Below are 19,618 nucleotides of genomic sequence, written 5' to 3'. Positions count from 1 at the left end.
AACACCTCCTTTCCTACAACAAACAAACTAGTCAAACTCACCAGAAGGAAGCCAACCCTAACACCTCCTTTCCTACAACAAACAAACTAGTCAAACTCACCAGAAGGAAGCCAACCCTAACACCTCCTTTCCTACAACAAACAAACTAGTCAAACTCACCAGAAGGAAGATAACCCTAACACCTCCTTTCCTACAACAAACAAACTAGTCAAACTCACTAGAAGGAAGCCAACCCTAACACCTCCTTTCCTACAACAAACAAACTAGTCAAACTCACTAGAAGGAAGCCAACCCTAACACCTCCTTTCCTACAACAAACAAACTAGTCAAACTCACTAGAAGGAAGATAACCCTAACACCTCCTTTCCTACAACAAACAAACTAGTCAAACTCACCAGAAGGAAGCCAACCCTAACACCTCCTTTCCTACAACAAACAAACTAGTCAAACTCACCAGAAGGAAGCCAACCCTAACACCTCCTTTCCTACAACAAACAAACTAGTCAAACTCACTAGAAGGAAGCCAACCCTAACACCTCCTTTCCTACAACAAACAAACTAGTCAAACTCACCAGAAGGAAGATAACCCTAACACCTCCTTTCCTACAACAAACAAACTAGTCAAACTCACCAGAAGGAAGCTAACCCTAACACCTCCTTTCCTACAACAAACAAACTAGTCAAACTCACCAGAAGGAAGCCAACCCTAACACCTCCTTTCCTACAACAAACAAACTAGTCAAACTCACTAGAAGGAAGCCAACCCTAACACCTCCTTTCCTACAACAAACAAACTAGTCAAACTCACCAGAAGGAAGCCAACCCTAACACCTCCTTTCCTACAACAAACAAACTAGTCAAACTCACTAGAAGGAAGCCAACCCTAACACCTCCTTTCCTACAACAAACAAACTAGTCAAACTCACCAGAAGGAAGCCAACCCTAACACCTCCTTTCCTACAACAAACAAACTAGTCAAACTCACTAGAAGGAAGCCAACCCTAACACCTCCTTTCCTACAACAAACAAACTAGTCAAACTCACCAGAAGGAAGCCAACCCTAACACCTCCTTTCCTACAACAAACAAACTAGTCAAACTCACTAGAAGGAAGCCAACCCTAACACCTCCTTTCCTACAACAAACAAACTAGTCAAACTCACCAGAAGGAAGCCAACCCTAACACCTCCTTTCCTACAACAAACAAACTAGTCAAACTCACTAGAAGGAAGCCAACCCTAACACCTCCTTTCCTACAACAAACAAACTAGTCAAACTCACTAGAAGGAAGCCAACCCTAACACCTCCTTTCCTACAACAAACAAACTAGTCAAACTCACCAGAAGGAAGCCAACCCTAACACCTCCTTTCCTACAACAAACAAACTCGTCAAACTCACCAGAAGGAAGCCAACCCTAACACCTCCTTTCCTACAACAAACAAACTAGTCAAACTCACTAGAAGGAAGCCAACCCTAACACCTCCTTTCCTACAACAAACAAACTAGTCAAACTCACTAGAAGGAAGCCAAACCTAACACCTCCTTTCCTACAACAAACAAACTAGTCAAACTCACTAGAAGGAAGCCAACCCTAACACCTCCTTTCCTACAACAAACAAACTAGTCAAACTCACTAGAAGGAAGCCAACCCTAACACCTCCTTTCCTACAACAAACAAACTAGTCAAACTCACCAGAAGGAAGCCGACCCTAACACCTCCTTTCCTACAACAAACAAACTAGTCAAACTCACTAGAAGGAAGCCAACCCTAACACCTCCTTTCCTACAACAAACAAACTAGTCAAACTCACTAGAAGGAAGCCAACCCTAACACCTCCTTTCCTACAACAAACAAACTAGTCAAACTCACCAGAAGGAAGCCAACCCTAACACCACCTTTCCAACAACAAACAAACTAAAAAAACTCACCAGAAGGAAGCCAACCCTAACACCTCCTTTCCTACAACAAACAAACTAGTCAAACTCACTAGAAGGAAGCCAACCCTAACACCTCCTTTCCTACAACAAACAAACTAGTCAAACTCACTAGAAGGAAGCCAACCCTAACACCTCCTTTCCTACAACAAACAAACTAGTCAAACTCACTAGAAGGAAGCCAACCCTAACACCTCCTTTCCTACAACAAACAAACTAGTCAAACTCACCAGAAGGAAGCCAACCCTAACACCTCCTTTCCTACAACAAACAAACTAGTCAAACTCACTAGAAGGAAGCCAACCCTAACACCTCCTTTCCTACAACAAACAAACTAGTCAAACTCACCAGAAGGAAGCTAACCCTAACACCTCCTTTCCTACAACAAACAAACTAGTCAAACTCACCAGAAGGAAGCCAACCCTAACACCTCCTTTCCTACAACAAACAAACTAGTCAAACTCACTAGAAGGAAGCCAACCCTAACACCTCCTTTCCTACAACAAACAAACTAGTCAAACTCACCAGAAGGAAGCCAACCCTAACACCTCCTTTCCTACAACAAACAAACTAGTCAACTCACCAGAAGGAAGCCAACCCTAACACCTCCTTTCCTACAACAAACAAACTAGTCAAACTCACCAGAAGGAAGCCAACCCTAACACCTCCTTTCCTACAACAAACAAACTAGTCAAACTCACTAGAAGGAAGCCAACCCTAACACCTCCTTTCCTACAACAAACAAACTAGTCAAACTCACCAGAAGGAAGATAACCCTAACACCTCCTTTCCTACAACAAACAAACTAGTCAAACTCACCAGAAGGAAGCTAACCCTAACACCTCCTTTCCTACAACAAACAAACTAGTCAAACTCACCAGAAGGAAGCCAACCCTAACACCTCCTTTCCTACAACAAACAAACTAGTCAAACTCACTAGAAGGAAGCCAACCCTAACACCTCCTTTCCTACAACAAACAAACTAGTCAAACTCACCAGAAGGAAGCCAACCCTAACACCTCCTTTCCTACAACAAACAAACTAGTCAAACTCACTAGAAGGAAGCCAACCCTAACACCTCCTTTCCTACAACAAACAAACTAGTCAAACTCACCAGAAGGAAGCCAACCCTAACACCTCCTTTCCTACAACAAACAAACTAGTCAAACTCACTAGAAGGAAGCCAACCCTAACACCTCCTTTCCTACAACAAACAAACTAGTCAAACTCACCAGAAGGAAGCCAACCCTAACACCTCCTTTCCTACAACAAACAAACTAGTCAAACTCACTAGAAGGAAGCCAACCCTAACACCTCCTTTCCTACAACAAACAAACTAGTCAAACTCACCAGAAGGAAGCCAACCCTAACACCTCCTTTCCTACAACAAACAAACTAGTCAAACTCACTAGAAGGAAGCCAACCCTAACACCTCCGTTCCTACAACAAACAAACTAGTCAAACTCAACTAGAAGGAAGCCAACCCTAACACCTCCTTTCCTACAACAAACAAACTAGTCAAACTCACTAGAAGGAAGCCAACCCTAACACCTCCTTTCCTACAACAAACAAACTAGTCAAACTCACTAGAAGGAAGCCAACCCTAACACCTCCTTTCCTACAACAAACAAACTAGTCAAACTCACTAGAAGGAAGCCAACCCTAACACCTCCTTTCCTACAACAAACAAACTAGTCAAACTCACCAGAAGGAAGCCAACCCTAACACCTCCTTTCCTACAACAAACAAACTAGTCAAACTCACTAGAAGGAAGCCAACCCTAACACCTCCTTTCCTACAACAAACAAACTAGTCAAACTCACTAGAAGGAAGCCAACCCTAACACCTCCTTTCCTACAACAAACAAACTAGTCAAACTCACTAGAAGGAAGCCAACCCTAACACCTCCTTTCCTACAACAAACAAACTAGTCAAACTCACTAGAAGGAAGCCAACCCTAACACCTCCTTTCCTACAACAAACAAACTAGTCAAACTCACTAGAAGGAAGCCAACCCTAACACCTCCTTTCCTACAACAAACAAACTAGTCAAACTCCCTAGAAGGAAGCCAACCCTAACACCTCCTTTCCTACAACAAACAAACTAGTCAAACTCACTAGAAGGAAGCCAACCCTAACACCTCCTTTCCTACAACAAACAAACTAGTCAAACTCACTAGAAGGAAGCCAACCCTAAACCTCCTTTCCTACAACAAACAAACTAGTCAAACTCACCAGAAGGAAGATAACCCTAACACCTCCTTTCCTACAACAAACAAACTCGTCAAACTCACTAGAAGGAAGCCAACCCTAACACCTCCTTTCCTACAACAAACAAACTAGTCAAACTCACTAGAAGGAAGCCAACCCTAACACCTCCTTTCCTACAACAAACAAACTTGTCAAACTCACTAGAAGGAAGCCAACCCTAACACCTCCTTTCCTACAACAAACAAACTAGTCAAACTCACTAGAAGGAAGCCAACCCTAACACCTCCTTTCCTACAACAAACAAACTAGTCAAACTCACTAGAAGGAAGCCAACCCTAACACCTCCTTTCCTACAACAAACAAACTAGTCAAACTCACTAGAAGGAAGATAACCCTAACACCTCCTTTCCTACAACAAACAAACTAGTCAAACTCACCAGAAGGAAGCCAACCCTAACACCTCCTTTCCTACAACAAACAAACTAGTCAAACTCACTAGAAGGAAGCCAACCCTAACACCTCCTTTCCTACAACAAACAAACTAGTCAAACTCACCAGAAGGAAGCCAACCCTAACACCTCCTTTCCTACAACAAACAAACTAGTCAAACTCACTAGAAGGAAGCCAACCCTAACACCTCCTTTCCTACAACAAACAAACTAGTCAAACTCACTAGAAGGAAGCCAACCCTAACACCTCCTTTCCTACAACAAACAAACTAGTCAAACTCACTAGAAGGAAGCCAACCCTAACACCTCCTTTCCTACAACAAACAAACTAGTCAAACTCACTAGAAGGAAGATAACCCTAACACCTCCTTTCCTACAACAAACAAACTAGTCAAACTCACTAGAAGGAAGCCAACCCTAACACCTCCTTTCCTACAACAAACAAACTAGTCAAACTCACCAGAAGGAAGATAACCCTAACACCTCCTTTCCTACAACAAACAAACTAGTCAAACTCACTAGAAGGAAGCCAACCCTAACACCTCCTTTCCTACAACAAACAAACTAGTCAAACTCACTAGAAGGAAGCCAACCCTAACACCTCCTTTCCTACAACAAACAAACTAGTCAAACTCACTAGAAGGAAGCCAACCCTAACACCTCCTTTCCTACAACAAACAAACTAGTCAAACTCACTAGAAGGAAGCCAACCCTAACACCTCCTTTCCTACAACAAACAAACTAGTCAAACTCACTAGAAGGAAGCCAACCCTAACACCTCCTTTCCTACAACAAACAAACTAGTCAAACTCACCAGAAGGAAGCCAACCCTAACACCTCCTTTCCTACAACAAACAAACTAGTCAAACTCACCAGAAGGAAGCCAACCCTAACACCTCCTTTCCTACAACAAACAAACTAGTCAAACTCACTAGAAGGAAGCCAACCCTAACACCTCCTTTCCTACAACAAACAAACTAGTCAAACTCACCAGAAGGAAGCCAACCCTAACACCTCCTTTCCTACAACAAACAAACTAGTCAAACTCACCAGAAGGAAGCCAACCCTAACACCTCCTTTCCTACAACAAACAAACTAGTCAAACTCACTAGAAGGAAGCCAACCCTAACACCTCCTTTCCTACAACAAACAAAGTAGTCAAACTCACTAGAAGGAAGCCAACCCTAACACCTCCTTTCCTACAACAAACAAACTAGTCAAACTCACCAGAAGGAAGCCAACCCTAACACCTCCTTTCCTACAACAAACAAACTAGTCAAACTCACCAGAAGGAAGCCAACCCTAACACCTCCTTTCCTACAACAAACAAACTAGTCAAACTCACTAGAAGGAAGCCAACCCTAACACCTCCTTTCCTACAACAAACAAACTAGTCAAACTCACCAGAAGGAAGCCAACCCTAACACCTCCTTTCCTACAACAAACAAACTAGTCAAACTCACCAGAAGGAAGCCAACCCTAACACCTCCTTTCCTACAACAAACAAACTAGTCAAACTCACTAGAAGGAAGCCAACCCTAACACCTCCTTTCCTACAACAAACAAACTAGTCAAACTCACTAGAAGGAAGCCAACCCTAACACCTCCTTTCCTACAACAAACAAACTAGTCAAACTCACTAGAAGGAAGCCAACCCTAACACCTCCTTTCCTACAACAAACAAACTAGTCAAACTCACTAGAAGGAAGCCAACCCTAACACCTCCTTTCCTACAACAAACAAACTAGTCAAACTCACTAGAAGGAAGCCAACCCTAACACCTCCTTTCCTACAACAAACAAACTAGTCAAACTCACTAGAAGGAAGCCAACCCTAACACCTCCTTTCCTACAACAAACAAACTAGTCAAACTCACTAGAAGGAAGCCAACCCTAACACCTCCTTTCCTACAACAAACAAACTAGTCAAACTCACTAGAAGGAAGCCAACCCTAACACCTCCTTTCCTACAACAAACAAACTAGTCAAACTCACTAGAAGGAAGCCAACCCTAACACTTCCTTTCCTACAACAAACAAACTAGTCAAACTCACTAGAAGGAAGCCAACCCTAACACCTCCTTTCCTACAACAAACAAACTAGTCAAACTCACTAGAAGGAAGCCAACCCTAACACCTCCTTTCCTACAACAAACAAACTAGTCAAACTCACCAGAAGGAAGCCAACCCTAACACCTCCTTTCCTACAACAAACAAACTAGTCAAACTCACCAGAAGGAAGCCAACCCTAACACCTCCTTTCCTACAACAAACAAACTAGTCAAACTCACCAGAAGGAAGCCAACCCTAACACCTCCTTTCCTACAACAAACAAACTAGTCAAACTCACTAGAAGGAAGCCAACCCTAACACCTCCTTTCCTACAACAAACAAACTAGTCAAACTCACCAGAAGGAAGCCAACCCTAACACCTCCTTTCCTACAACAAACAAACTAGTCAAACTCACTAGAAGGAAGCCAACCCTAACACCTCCTTTCCTACAACAAACAAACTAGTCAAACTCACTAGAAGGAAGATAACCCTAACACCTCCTTTCCTACAACAAACAAACTAGTCAAACTCACCAGAAGGAAGCCAACCCTAACACCTCCTTTCCTACAACAAACAAACTAGTCAAACTCACTAGAAGGAAGCCAACCCTAACACCTCCTTTCCTACAACAAACAAACTAGTCAAACTCACTAGAAGGAAGCCAACCCTAACACCTCCTTTCCTACAACAAACAAACTAGTCAAACTCACTAGAAGGAAGCCAACCCTAACACCCCCTTTCCTACAACAAACAAACTAGTCAAACTCACCAGAAGGAAGCCAACCCTAACACCTCCTTTCCTACAACAAACAAACTAGTCAAACTCACTAGAAGGAAGCCAACCCTAACACCTCCTTTCCTACAACAAACAAACTAGTCAAACTCACTAGAAGGAAGCCAACCCTAACACCTCCTTTCCTACAACAAACAAACTAGTCAAACTCACTAGAAGGAAGCCAACCCTAACACCTCCTTTCCTACAACAAACAAACTAGTCAAACTCACTAGAAGGAAGCCAACCCTAACACCTCCTTTCCTACAACAAACAAACTAGTCAAACTCACTAGAAGGAAGATAACCCTAACACCTCCTTTCCTACAACAAACAAACTAGTCAAACTCACTAGAAGGAAGCCAACCCTAACACCTCCTTTCCTACAACAAACAAACTAGTCAAACTCACCAGAAGGAAGATAACCCTAACACCTCCTTTCCTACAACAAACAAACTAGTCAAACTCACTAGAAGGAAGCCAACCCTAACACCTCCTTTCCTACAACAAACAAACTAGTCAAACTCACTAGAAGGAAGCCAACCCTAACACCTCCTTTCCTACAACAAACAAACTAGTCAAACTCACCAGAAGGAAGATAACCCTAACACCTCCTTTCCTACAACAAACAAACTAGTCAAACTCACTAGAAGGAAGCCAACCCTAACACCTCCTTTCCTACAACAAACAAACTAGTCAAACTCACTAGAAGGAAGCCAACCCTAACACCTCCTTTCCTACAACAAACAAACTAGTCAAACTCACCAGAAGGAAGCCAACCCTAACACCTCCTTTCCTACAACAAACAAACTAGTCAAACTCACCAGAAGGAAGCCAACCCTAACACCTCCTTTCCTACAACAAACAAACTAGTCAAACTCACTAGAAGGAAGCCAACCCTAACACCTCCTTTCCTACAACAAACAAACTAGTCAAACTCACCAGAAGGAAGATAACCCTAACACCTCCTTTCCTACAACAAACAAACTAGTCAAACTCACCAGAAGGAAGCCAACCCTAACACCTCCTTTCCTACAACAAACAAACTAGTCAAACTCACTAGAAGGAAGCCAACCCTAACACCTCCTTTCATACAACAAACAAACTAGTCAAACTCACCAGAAGGAAGATAACCCTAACACCTCCTTTCCTACAACAAACAAACTAGTCAAACTCACTAGAAGGAAGATAACCCTAACACCTCCTTTCCTACAACAAACAAACTAGTCAAACTCACCAGAAGGAAGCCAACCCTAACACCTCCTTTCCTACAACAAACAAACTAGTCAAACTCACTAGAAGGAAGCCAACCCTAACACCTCCTTTCCTACAACAAACAAACTAGTCAAACTCACTAGAAGGAAGATAACCCTAACACCTCCTTTCCTACAACAAACAAACTAGTCAAACTCACCAGAAGGAAGCCAACCCTAACACCTCCTTTCCTACAACAAACAAACTAGTCAAACTCACTAGAAGGAAGCCAACCCTAACACCTCCTTTCCTACAACAAACAAACTAGTCAAACTCACTAGAAGGAAGCCAACCCTAACACCTCCTTTCCTACAACAAACAAACTAGTCAAACTCACTAGAAGGAAGCCAACCCTAACACCCCCTTTCCTACAACAAACAAACTAGTCAAACTCACCAGAAGGAAGCCAACCCTAACACCTCCTTTCCTACAACAAACAAACTAGTCAAACTCACTAGAAGGAAGCCAACCCTAACACCTCCTTTCCTACAACAAACAAACTAGTCAAACTCACTAGAAGGAAGCCAACCCTAACACCTCCTTTCCTACAACAAACAAACTAGTCAAACTCACTAGAAGGAAGCCAACCCTAACACCTCCTTTCCTACAACAAACAAACTAGTCAAACTCACTAGAAGGAAGCCAACCCTAACACCTCCTTTCCTACAACAAACAAACTAGTCAAACTCACTAGAAGGAAGATAACCCTAACACCTCCTTTCCTACAACAAACAAACTAGTCAAACTCACTAGAAGGAAGCCAACCCTAACACCTCCTTTCCTACAACAAACAAACTAGTCAAACTCACCAGAAGGAAGATAACCCTAACACCTCCTTTCCTACAACAAACAAACTAGTCAAACTCACTAGAAGGAAGCCAACCCTAACACCTCCTTTCCTACAACAAACAAACTAGTCAAACTCACTAGAAGGAAGCCAACCCTAACACCTCCTTTCCTACAACAAACAAACTAGTCAAACTCACCAGAAGGAAGATAACCCTAACACCTCCTTTCCTACAACAAACAAACTAGTCAAACTCACTAGAAGGAAGCCAACCCTAACACCTCCTTTCCTACAACAAACAAACTAGTCAAACTCACTAGAAGGAAGCCAACCCTAACACCTCCTTTCCTACAACAAACAAACTAGTCAAACTCACCAGAAGGAAGCCAACCCTAACACCTCCTTTCCTACAACAAACAAACTAGTCAAACTCACCAGAAGGAAGCCAACCCTAACACCTCCTTTCCTACAACAAACAAACTAGTCAAACTCACTAGAAGGAAGCCAACCCTAACACCTCCTTTCCTACAACAAACAAACTAGTCAAACTCACCAGAAGGAAGATAACCCTAACACCTCCTTTCCTACAACAAACAAACTAGTCAAACTCACCAGAAGGAAGCCAACCCTAACACCTCCTTTCCTACAACAAACAAACTAGTCAAACTCACTAGAAGGAAGCCAACCCTAACACCTCCTTTCATACAACAAACAAACTAGTCAAACTCACCAGAAGGAAGATAACCCTAACACCTCCTTTCCTACAACAAACAAACTAGTCAAACTCACTAGAAGGAAGATAACCCTAACACCTCCTTTCCTACAACAAACAAACTAGTCAAACTCACCAGAAGGAAGCCAACCCTAACACCTCCTTTCCTACAACAAACAAACTAGTCAAACTCACCAGAAGGAAGCCAACCCTAACACCTCCTTTCCTACAACAAACAAACTAGTCAAACTCACCAGAAGGAAGCCAACCCTAACACCTCCTTTCCTACAACAAACAAACTAGTCAAACTCACCAGAAGGAAGCCAACCCTAACACCTCCTTTCCTACAACAAACAAACTAGTCAAACTCACTAGAAGGAAGCCAACCCTAACACCTCCTTTCCTACAACAAACAAACTAGTCAAACTCACTAGAAGGAAGCCAACCCTAACACCTCCTTTCCTACAACAAACAAACTAGTCAAACTCACTAGAAGGAAGCTAACCCTAACACCTCCTTTCCTACAACAAACAAACTAGTCAAACTCACTAGAAGGAAGCCAACCCTAACACCTCCTTTCCTACAACAAACAAACTAGTCAAACTCACCAGAAGGAAGCCAACCCTAACACCTCCTTTCCTACAACAAACAAACTAGTCAAACTCACCAGAAGGAAGCCAACCCTAACACCTCCTTTCCTACAACAAACAAACTAGTCAAACTCACTAGAAGGAAGCCAACCCTAACACCTCCTTTCCTACAACAAACAAACTAGTCAAACTCACTAGAAGGAAGCTAACCCTAACACCTCCTTTCCTACAACAAACAAACTAGTCAAACTCACCAGAAGGAAGCCAACCCTAACACCTCCTTTCCTACAACAAACAAACTAGTCAAACTCACCAGAAGGAAGCTAACCCTAACACCTCCTTTCCTACAACAAACAAACTAGTCAAACTCACTAGAAGGAAGCTAACCCTAACACCTCCTTTCCTACAACAAACAAACTAGTCAAACTCACTAGAAGGAAGCCAACCCTAACACCTCCTTTCCTACAACAAACAAACTAGTCAAACTCACTAGAAGGAAGCCAACCCTAACACCTCCTTTCCTACAACAAACAAACTAGTCAAACTCACTAGAAGGAAGCCAACCCTAACACCTCCTTTCCTACAACAAACAAACTAGTCAAACTCACTAGAAGGAAGCCAACCCTAACACCTCCTTTCCTACAACAAACAAACTAGTCAAACTCACCAGAAGGAAGATAACCCTAACACCTCCTTTCCTACAACAAACAAACTAGTCAAACTCACTAGAAGGAAGCCAACCCTAACACCTCCTTTCCTACAACAAACAAACTAGTCAAACTCACTAGAAGGAAGCCAACCCTAACACCTCCTTTCCTACAACAAACAAACTAGTCAAACTCACCAGAAGGAAGATAACCCTAACACCTCCTTTCCTACAACAAACAAACTAGTCAAACTCACTAGAAGGAAGCCAACCCTAACACCTCCTTTCCTACAACAAACAAACTAGTCAAACTCACCAGAAGGAAGATAACCCTAACACCTCCTTTCCTACAACAAACAAACTAGTCAAACTCACCAGAAGGAAGCCAACCCTAACACCTCCTTTCCTACAACAAACAAACTAGTCAAACTCACCAGAAGGAAGCCAACCCTAACACCTCCTTTCCTACAACAAACAAACTAGTCAAACTCACTAGAAGGAAGCCAACCCTAACACCTCCTTTCCTACAGCAAACAAACTAGTCAAACTCACTAGAAGGAAGCCAACCCTAACACCTCCTTTCCTACAACAAACAAACTAGTCAAACTCACCAGAAGGAAGATAACCCTAACACCTCCTTTCCTACAACAAACAAACTAGTCAAACTCACTAGAAGGAAGCTAACCCTAACACCTCCTTTCCTACAACAAACAAACTAGTCAAACTCACTAGAAGGAAGCTAACCCTAACACCTCCTTTCCTACAACAAACAAACTAGTCAAACTCACTAGAAGGAAGCTAACCCTAACACCTCCTTTCCTACAACAAACAAACTAGTCAAACTCACTAGAAGGAAGCTAACCCTAACACCTCCTTTCCTACAACAAACAAACTAGTCAAAATCACTAGAAGGAAGCCAACCCTAACACCTCCTTTCCTACAACAAACAAACTAGTCAAACTCACCAGAAGGAAGCCAACCCTAACACCTCCTTTCCTACAACAAACAAACTAGTCAAACTCACTAGAAGGAAGCTAACCCTAACACCTCCTTTCCTACAACAAACAAACTAGTCAAACTCACTAGAAGGAAGCTAACCCTAACACCTCCTTTCCTACAACAAACAAACTAGTCAAAATCACTAGAAGGAAGCCAACCCTAACACCTCCTTTCCTACAACAAACAAACTAGTCAAACTCACCAGAAGGAAGCCAACCCTAACACCTCCTTTCCTACAACAAACAAACTAGTCAAACTCACTAGAAGGAAGCCAACCCTAACACCTCCTTTCCTACAACAAACAAACTAGTCAAACTCACTAGAAGGAAGCCAACCCTAACACCTCCTTTCCTACAACAAACAAACTAGTCAAACTCACTAGAAGGAAGCCAACCCTAACACCTCCTTTCCTACAACAAACAAACTAGTCAAACTCACTAGAAGGAAGCCAACCCTAACACCTCCTTTCCTACAACAAACAAACTAGTCAAACTCACTAGAAGGAAGCCAACCCTAACACCTCCTTTCCTACAACAAACAAACTAGTCAAACTCACCAGAAGGAAGCCAACCCTAACACCTCCTTTCCTACAACAAACAAACTAGTCAAACTCACCAGAAGGAAGCCAACCCTAACACCTCCTTTCCTACAACAAACAAACTAGTCAAACTCACTAGAAGGAAGCCAACCCTAACACCTCCTTTCCTACAACAAACAAACTAGTCAAACTCACCAGAAGGAAGATAACCCTAACACCTCCTTTCCTACAACAAACAAACTAGTCAAACTCACTAGAAGGAAGCCAACCCTAACACCTCCTTTCCTACAACAAACAAACTAGTCAAACTCACCAGAAGGAAGATAACCCTAACACCTCCTTTCCTACAACAAACAAACTAGTCAAACTCACCAGAAGGAAGCCAACCCTAACACCTCCTTTCCTACAACAAACAAACTAGTCAAACTCACCAGAAGGAAGCCAACCCTAACACCTCCTTTCCTACAACAAACAAACTAGTCAAACTCACTAGAAGGAAGCCAACCCTAACACCTCCTTTCCTACAACAAACAAACTAGTCAAACTCACTAGAAGGAAGCCAACCCTAACACCTCCTTTCCTACAACAAACAAACTAGTCAAACTCACCAGAAGGAAGATAACCCTAACACCTCCTTTCCTACAACAAACAAACTAGTCAAACTCACTAGAAGGAAGCTAACCCTAACACCTCCTTTCCTACAACAAACAAACTAGTCAAACTCACTAGAAGGAAGCCAACCCTAACACCTCCTTTCCTACAACAAACAAACTAGTCAAACTCACTAGAAGGAAGCCAACCCTAACACCTCCTTTCCTACAACAAACAAACTAGTCAAACTCACCAGAAGGAAGCCAACCCTAACACCTCCTTTCCTACAACAAACAAACTAGTCAAACTCACCAGAAGGAAGCCAACCCTAACACCTCCTTTCCTACAACAAACAAACTAGTCAAACTCACTAGAAGGAAGCCAACCCTAACACCTCCTTTCCTACAACAAACAAACTAGTCAAACTCACTAGAAGGAAGCCAACCCTAACACCTCCTTTCCTACAACAAACAAACTAGTCAAACTCACCAGAAGGAAGCCAACCCTAACACCTCCTTTCCTACAACAAACAAACTACTCAAACTCACTAGAAGGAAGCCAACCCTAACACCTCCTTTCCTACAACAAACAAACTAGTCAAACTCACTAGAAGGAAGCCAACCCTAACACCTCCTTTCCTACAACAAACAAACTAGTCAAACTCACCAGAAGGAAGATAACCCTAACACCTCCTTTCCTACAACAAACAAACTAGTCAAACTCACTAGAAGGAAGCTAACCCTAACACCTCCTTTCCTACAACAAACAAACTAGTCAAACTCACTAGAAGGAAGCCAACCCTAACACCTCCTTTCCTACAACAAACAAACTAGTCAAACTCACTAGAAGGAAGCCAACCCTAACACCTCCTTTCCTACAACAAACAAACTAGTCAAACTCACCAGAAGGAAGCCAACCCTAACACCTCCTTTCCTACAACAAACAAACTAGTCAAACTCACCAGAAGGAAGATAACCCTAACACCTCCTTTCCTACAACAAACAAACTAGTCAAACTCACTAGAAGGAAGCCAACCCTAACACCTCCTTTCCTACAACAAACAAACTAGTCAAACTCACTAGAAGGAAGCCAACCCTAACACCTCCTTTCCTACAACAAACAAACTAGTCAAACTCACTAGAAGGAAGCCAACCCTAACACCTCCTTTCCTACAACAAACAAACTAGTCAAACTCACTAGAAGGAAGCCAACCCTAACACCTCCTTTCCTACAACAAACAAACTAGTCAAACTCACTAGAAGGAAGCCAACCCTAACACCTCCTTTCCTACAACAAACAAACTAGTCAAACTCACTAGAAGGAAGCCAACCCTAACACCTCCTTTCCTACAACAAACAAACTAGTCAAACTCACTAGAAGGAAGCCAACCCTAACACCTCCTTTCCTACAACAAACAAACTAGTCAAACTCACTAGAAGGAAGCCAACCCTAACACCTCCTTTCCTACAACAAACAAACTAGTCAAACTCACTAGAAGGAAGCCAACCCTAACACCTCCTTTCCTACAACAAACAAACTAGTCAAACTCACTAGAAGGAAGCCAACCCTAACACCTCCTTTCCTACAACAAACAAACTAGTCAAACTCACCAGAAGGAAGATAACCCTAACACCTCCTTTCCTACAACAAACAAACTAGTCAAACTCACTAGAAGGAAGCCAACCCTAACACCTCCTTTCCTACAACAAACAAACTAGTCAAACTCACTAGAAGGAAGCCAACCCTAACACCTCCTTTCCTACAACAAACAAACTAGTCAAACTCACTAGAAGGAAGATAACCCTAACACCTCCTTTCCTACAACAAACAAACTAGTCAAACTCACTAGAAGGAAGCCAACCCTAACACCTCCTTTCCTACAACAAACAAACTAGTCAAACTCACTAGAAGGAAGCCAACCCTAACACCTCCTTTCCTACAACAAACAAACTAGTCAAACTCACTAGAAGGAAGCCAACCCTAACACCTCCTTTCCTACAACAAACAAACTAGTCAAACTCACCAGAAGGAAGCCAACCCTAACACCTCCTTTCCTACAACAAACAAACTAGTCAAACTCACTAGAAAGAAGCCAACCCTAACACCTCCTTTCCTACAACAAACAAACTAGTCAAACTCACCAGAAGGAAGCCAACCCTAACACCTCCTTTCCTACAACAAACAAACTAGTCAAACTCACTAGAAGGAAGCCAACCCTAACACCTCCTTTCCTACAACAAACAAACTAGTCAAACTCACCAGAAGGAAGCCAACCCTAACACCTCCTTTCCTACAACAAACAAACTAGTCAAACTCACTAGAAGGAAGCCAACCCTAACACCTCCTTTCCTACAACAAACAAACTAGTCAAACTCACCAGAAGGAAGCCAACCCGAACACCTCCTTTCCTACAACAAACAAACTAGTCAAACTCACTAGAAGGAAGCCAACCCTAACACCTCCTTTCCTACAACAAACAAACTAGTCAAACTCACCAGAAGGAAGCTAACCCTAACACCTCCTTTCCTACAACAAACAAACTAGTCAAACTCACTAGAAGGAAGCCAACCCTAACACCTCCTTTCCTACAACAAACAAACTAGTCAAACTCACTAGAAGGAAGCCAACCCTAACACCTCCTTTCCTACAACAAACAAACTAGTCAAACTCACTAGAAGGAAGCCAACCCTAACACCTCCTTTCCTACAACAAACAAACTAGTCAAACTCACCAGAAGGAAGCCAACCCTAACACCTCCTTTCCTACAACAAACAAACTAGTCAAACTCACTAGAAGGAAGCCAACCCTAACACCTCCTTTCCTACAACAAACAAACTAGTCAAACTCACTAGAAGGAAGCCAACCCTAACACCTCCTTTCCTACAACAAACAAACTAGTCAAACTCACTAGAAGGAAGCCAACCCTAACACCTCCTTTCCTACAGCAAACAAACTAGTCAAACTCACCAGAAGGAAGCTAACCCTAACACCTCCTTTCCTACAACAAACAAACTAGTCAAACTCACTAGAAGGAAGCCAACCCTAACACCTCCTTTCCTACAACAAACAAACTAGTCAAACTCACTAGAAGGAAGCCAACCCTAACACCTCCTTTCCTACAACAAACAAACTAGTCAAACTCACTAGAAGGAAGCCAACCCTAACACCTCCTTTCCTACAACAAACAAACTAGTCAAACTCACTAGAAGGAAGCCAACCCTAACACCTCCTTTCCTACAACAAACAAACTAGTCAAACTCACCAGAAGGAAGCCAACCCTAACACCTCCTTTCCTACAACAAACAAACTAGTCAAACTCACTAGAAGGAAGCCAACCCTAACACCTCCTTTCCTACAACAAACAAACTAGTCAAACTCACCAGAAGGAAGCCAACCCTAACACCTCCTTTCCTACAACAAACAAACTAGTCAAACTCACTAGAAGGAAGCCAACCCTAACACCTCCTTTCCTACAACAAACAAACTAGTCAAACTCACTAGAAGGAAGCCAACCCTAACACCTCCTTTCCTACAACAAACAAACTAGTCAAACTCACTAGAAGGAAGCCAACCCTAACACCTCCTTTCCTACAACAAACAAACTAGTCAAACTCACCAGAAGGAAGCCAACCCTAACACCTCCTTTCCTACAACAAACAAACTAGTCAAACTCACTAGAAGGAAGCCAACCCTAACACCTCCTTTCCTACAACAAACAAACTAGTCAAACTCACTAGAAGGAAGCCAACCCTAACAATACATCGACCCTATACCTCTCGAAGAAATCAGACAGACTTCATATGATGATATGGCATTTATATCGCGCCTGTACACAAGTGTTTCTAGGCGCAACAAGACAAGGAGTGGTAAACAAAGGGAGGACAAAATAACAATCTTACTAGGCCTTGTGTCATTCAGATCACGCAAATGCGTGGAAGAGGGAGGGGTGAAGTGCCAGGGGAGGAGGGGAAAGGAGACGTGCAGGTAATTCAATAACATATGTCAAATAAAGAACATCATCCAACCACAAAATTAGATTCCGTTTAAAACATAGCTCTGTACAAACCATCATATGGAATGCTACATAGTGGACAACAATCATTATATCAAAATGAAGTGCAATGTGCCAAGGAAGACTGCAACAAAACAATGATGCATGTCAAAATTCCAGAGCCAAGAAGAATTCGGGAGAGCAGAAAAAGCAGCGACACAGTTCCTTGATACAATATACATATCAGCAACATCGTTCTGAATAATTTAGAACAGATTTTATGAAAGAAATCAATCTTTTTCAAATGAGCAAGAGCTGTGGTGTTCCAGCTGTCCAGGTGTGATTGTAATAAATAGATCAATGAGTTTATAATAGCACAAATCATAGGTACAGCCTGAGTGGGCCCCAATCCTAAACTCAATAAAGATGTGGGCAAACATTCTGTTAGATCCATCAATTATAACGGATGGCCATCGCCCAAGTGGACTAGATTACCCGAGGGTATCGGCGAAATATTACAGATCACAAACATCTAACAACAGAGTGGAAATCCATTAATCATTCAACAAGACATACAAATCATTATTGAAGGTGCTAAACCATTCAAGGGTATTAGCACAATATACCGATGCATTATTACAAATCACAAACAGAGCACACATCCACTAATCATTAAATAAAACATGCAATTCATTATCAACATTGTGTCCTTTGAAGTAAATGATCAGCCTTGTCTCCAGTTCATGTAGCCTAAGAATACGATTACCCTTTCTCGCATGCTCTGGTACATGTGCTAAACCCCAGATAAAATGGCAGTCTGGATTGCTGTGATGCTTTTCAGCAAAATGTTTGGCCAGTGGATAGTGTGAGGGGTCATAAATGAACAGCGGCCCAACGTTATGGTATTCTCAAAGTCAGACAGTGGGGTGGGACAATCCTCTATAGCCCTGTTCTAAAGAGGGTTCTCCCTACCTGAAAAACTGAAACTATGGATCTGTCTGTGTCAAGTAGCCAGTTACTTAAAAGCCGTAATTGTGTCCAAAACATTCTAAGCCGACCCTCACACTAGAAACAAAACAAAGGGTGCAAGGAAAATGTCTTTGACTTAATGTTACCAAAAAGTGTTCACAACCAAAAATATAAAGATCGCTCCTACATAGCGGGTTTCTAGGAAAGATGCTTGGATCTAGAGGGTAGTTTCCTTCCCCTGGATTGTTAGGTAGGATGGCAAAAGTATCTCTTTATTGTGCAATTCCTCTGTGTCAAAAAGTGCCTCTTTATCCAACAGTTCCTTTGGGTCTTTGGTACTGGATTCACAAAGAGCTTGTGCAAACAAAAAATTCCATAACAGTCTTTCGAAGGGATTGTGTCCTCCGACGTATTCCTTATCTTTGATAATACGTTTCCAGCTTGCTGGCCTCGGAAATTTTTTCTGTAGAGGGCGCTGCGCGTCGACGTCTGCCGAGTCGATGTCCCTCGACGGCCACCGTATCGGTGCCGACGTCACCATGCCCATAAATAGCCACGCGCTGCATCCGTTGCTCAGTTCCGTTTTTCCACGCTTTTATGGGGCCTCGGAACGTCGTTGCTCAATTTAGTCAGGATAACTCTATATCTACTCGAATAATACCTACTCGTTCTCGATGGATTCTTCAACGGAACCGACGACGCCGCGATCCGGCTTCAAGAAATGTCGAGACTGCGGTAAAAAAATGTCGATAACGGATCCACACAGGATCTGCTTGTGGTGCTTGGGATCCGAGCACCATTGTTCGGAGTGTGAGGACTGCATGTCCATGACGGCGAAAGCCGTGAAGGAGCGCAAGGGGAAGCTCGAGAGAGATAAGTCAAAAACCTCCTCGAAGGTTTCTTCGCCTGAGTCGAGGCATTCGTCTCCTCGCCATTGAAAACATTCCCATTCTAGATCTCGAAGTAGCTCCCACCATTCGTCGAGATCAAGACACTCAAAAAAGAGACGTCGAAGATCCCCTTCCTCGTCGTCTTCTGTGTCCCCAGAAAGGGTCTCCTGTCCCACGAAACACAGCTCTCAAACTGAGTGGGAGGAATTCAGAAAGAAAATGTTAAGCGTCTTC

This window comes from Ambystoma mexicanum, chromosome 4q (genome assembly GCF_040938575.1).
Source record: "Ambystoma mexicanum isolate Mex_15411 chromosome 4q, UKY_AmexF1_1, whole genome shotgun sequence".
In the NCBI taxonomy this organism is placed as follows: Eukaryota; Metazoa; Chordata; class Amphibia; order Caudata; family Ambystomatidae; genus Ambystoma; species Ambystoma mexicanum.
The sequence above is the reverse complement of the archived record's forward strand: the minus strand, read 5'-3'. Positions refer to the sequence as shown.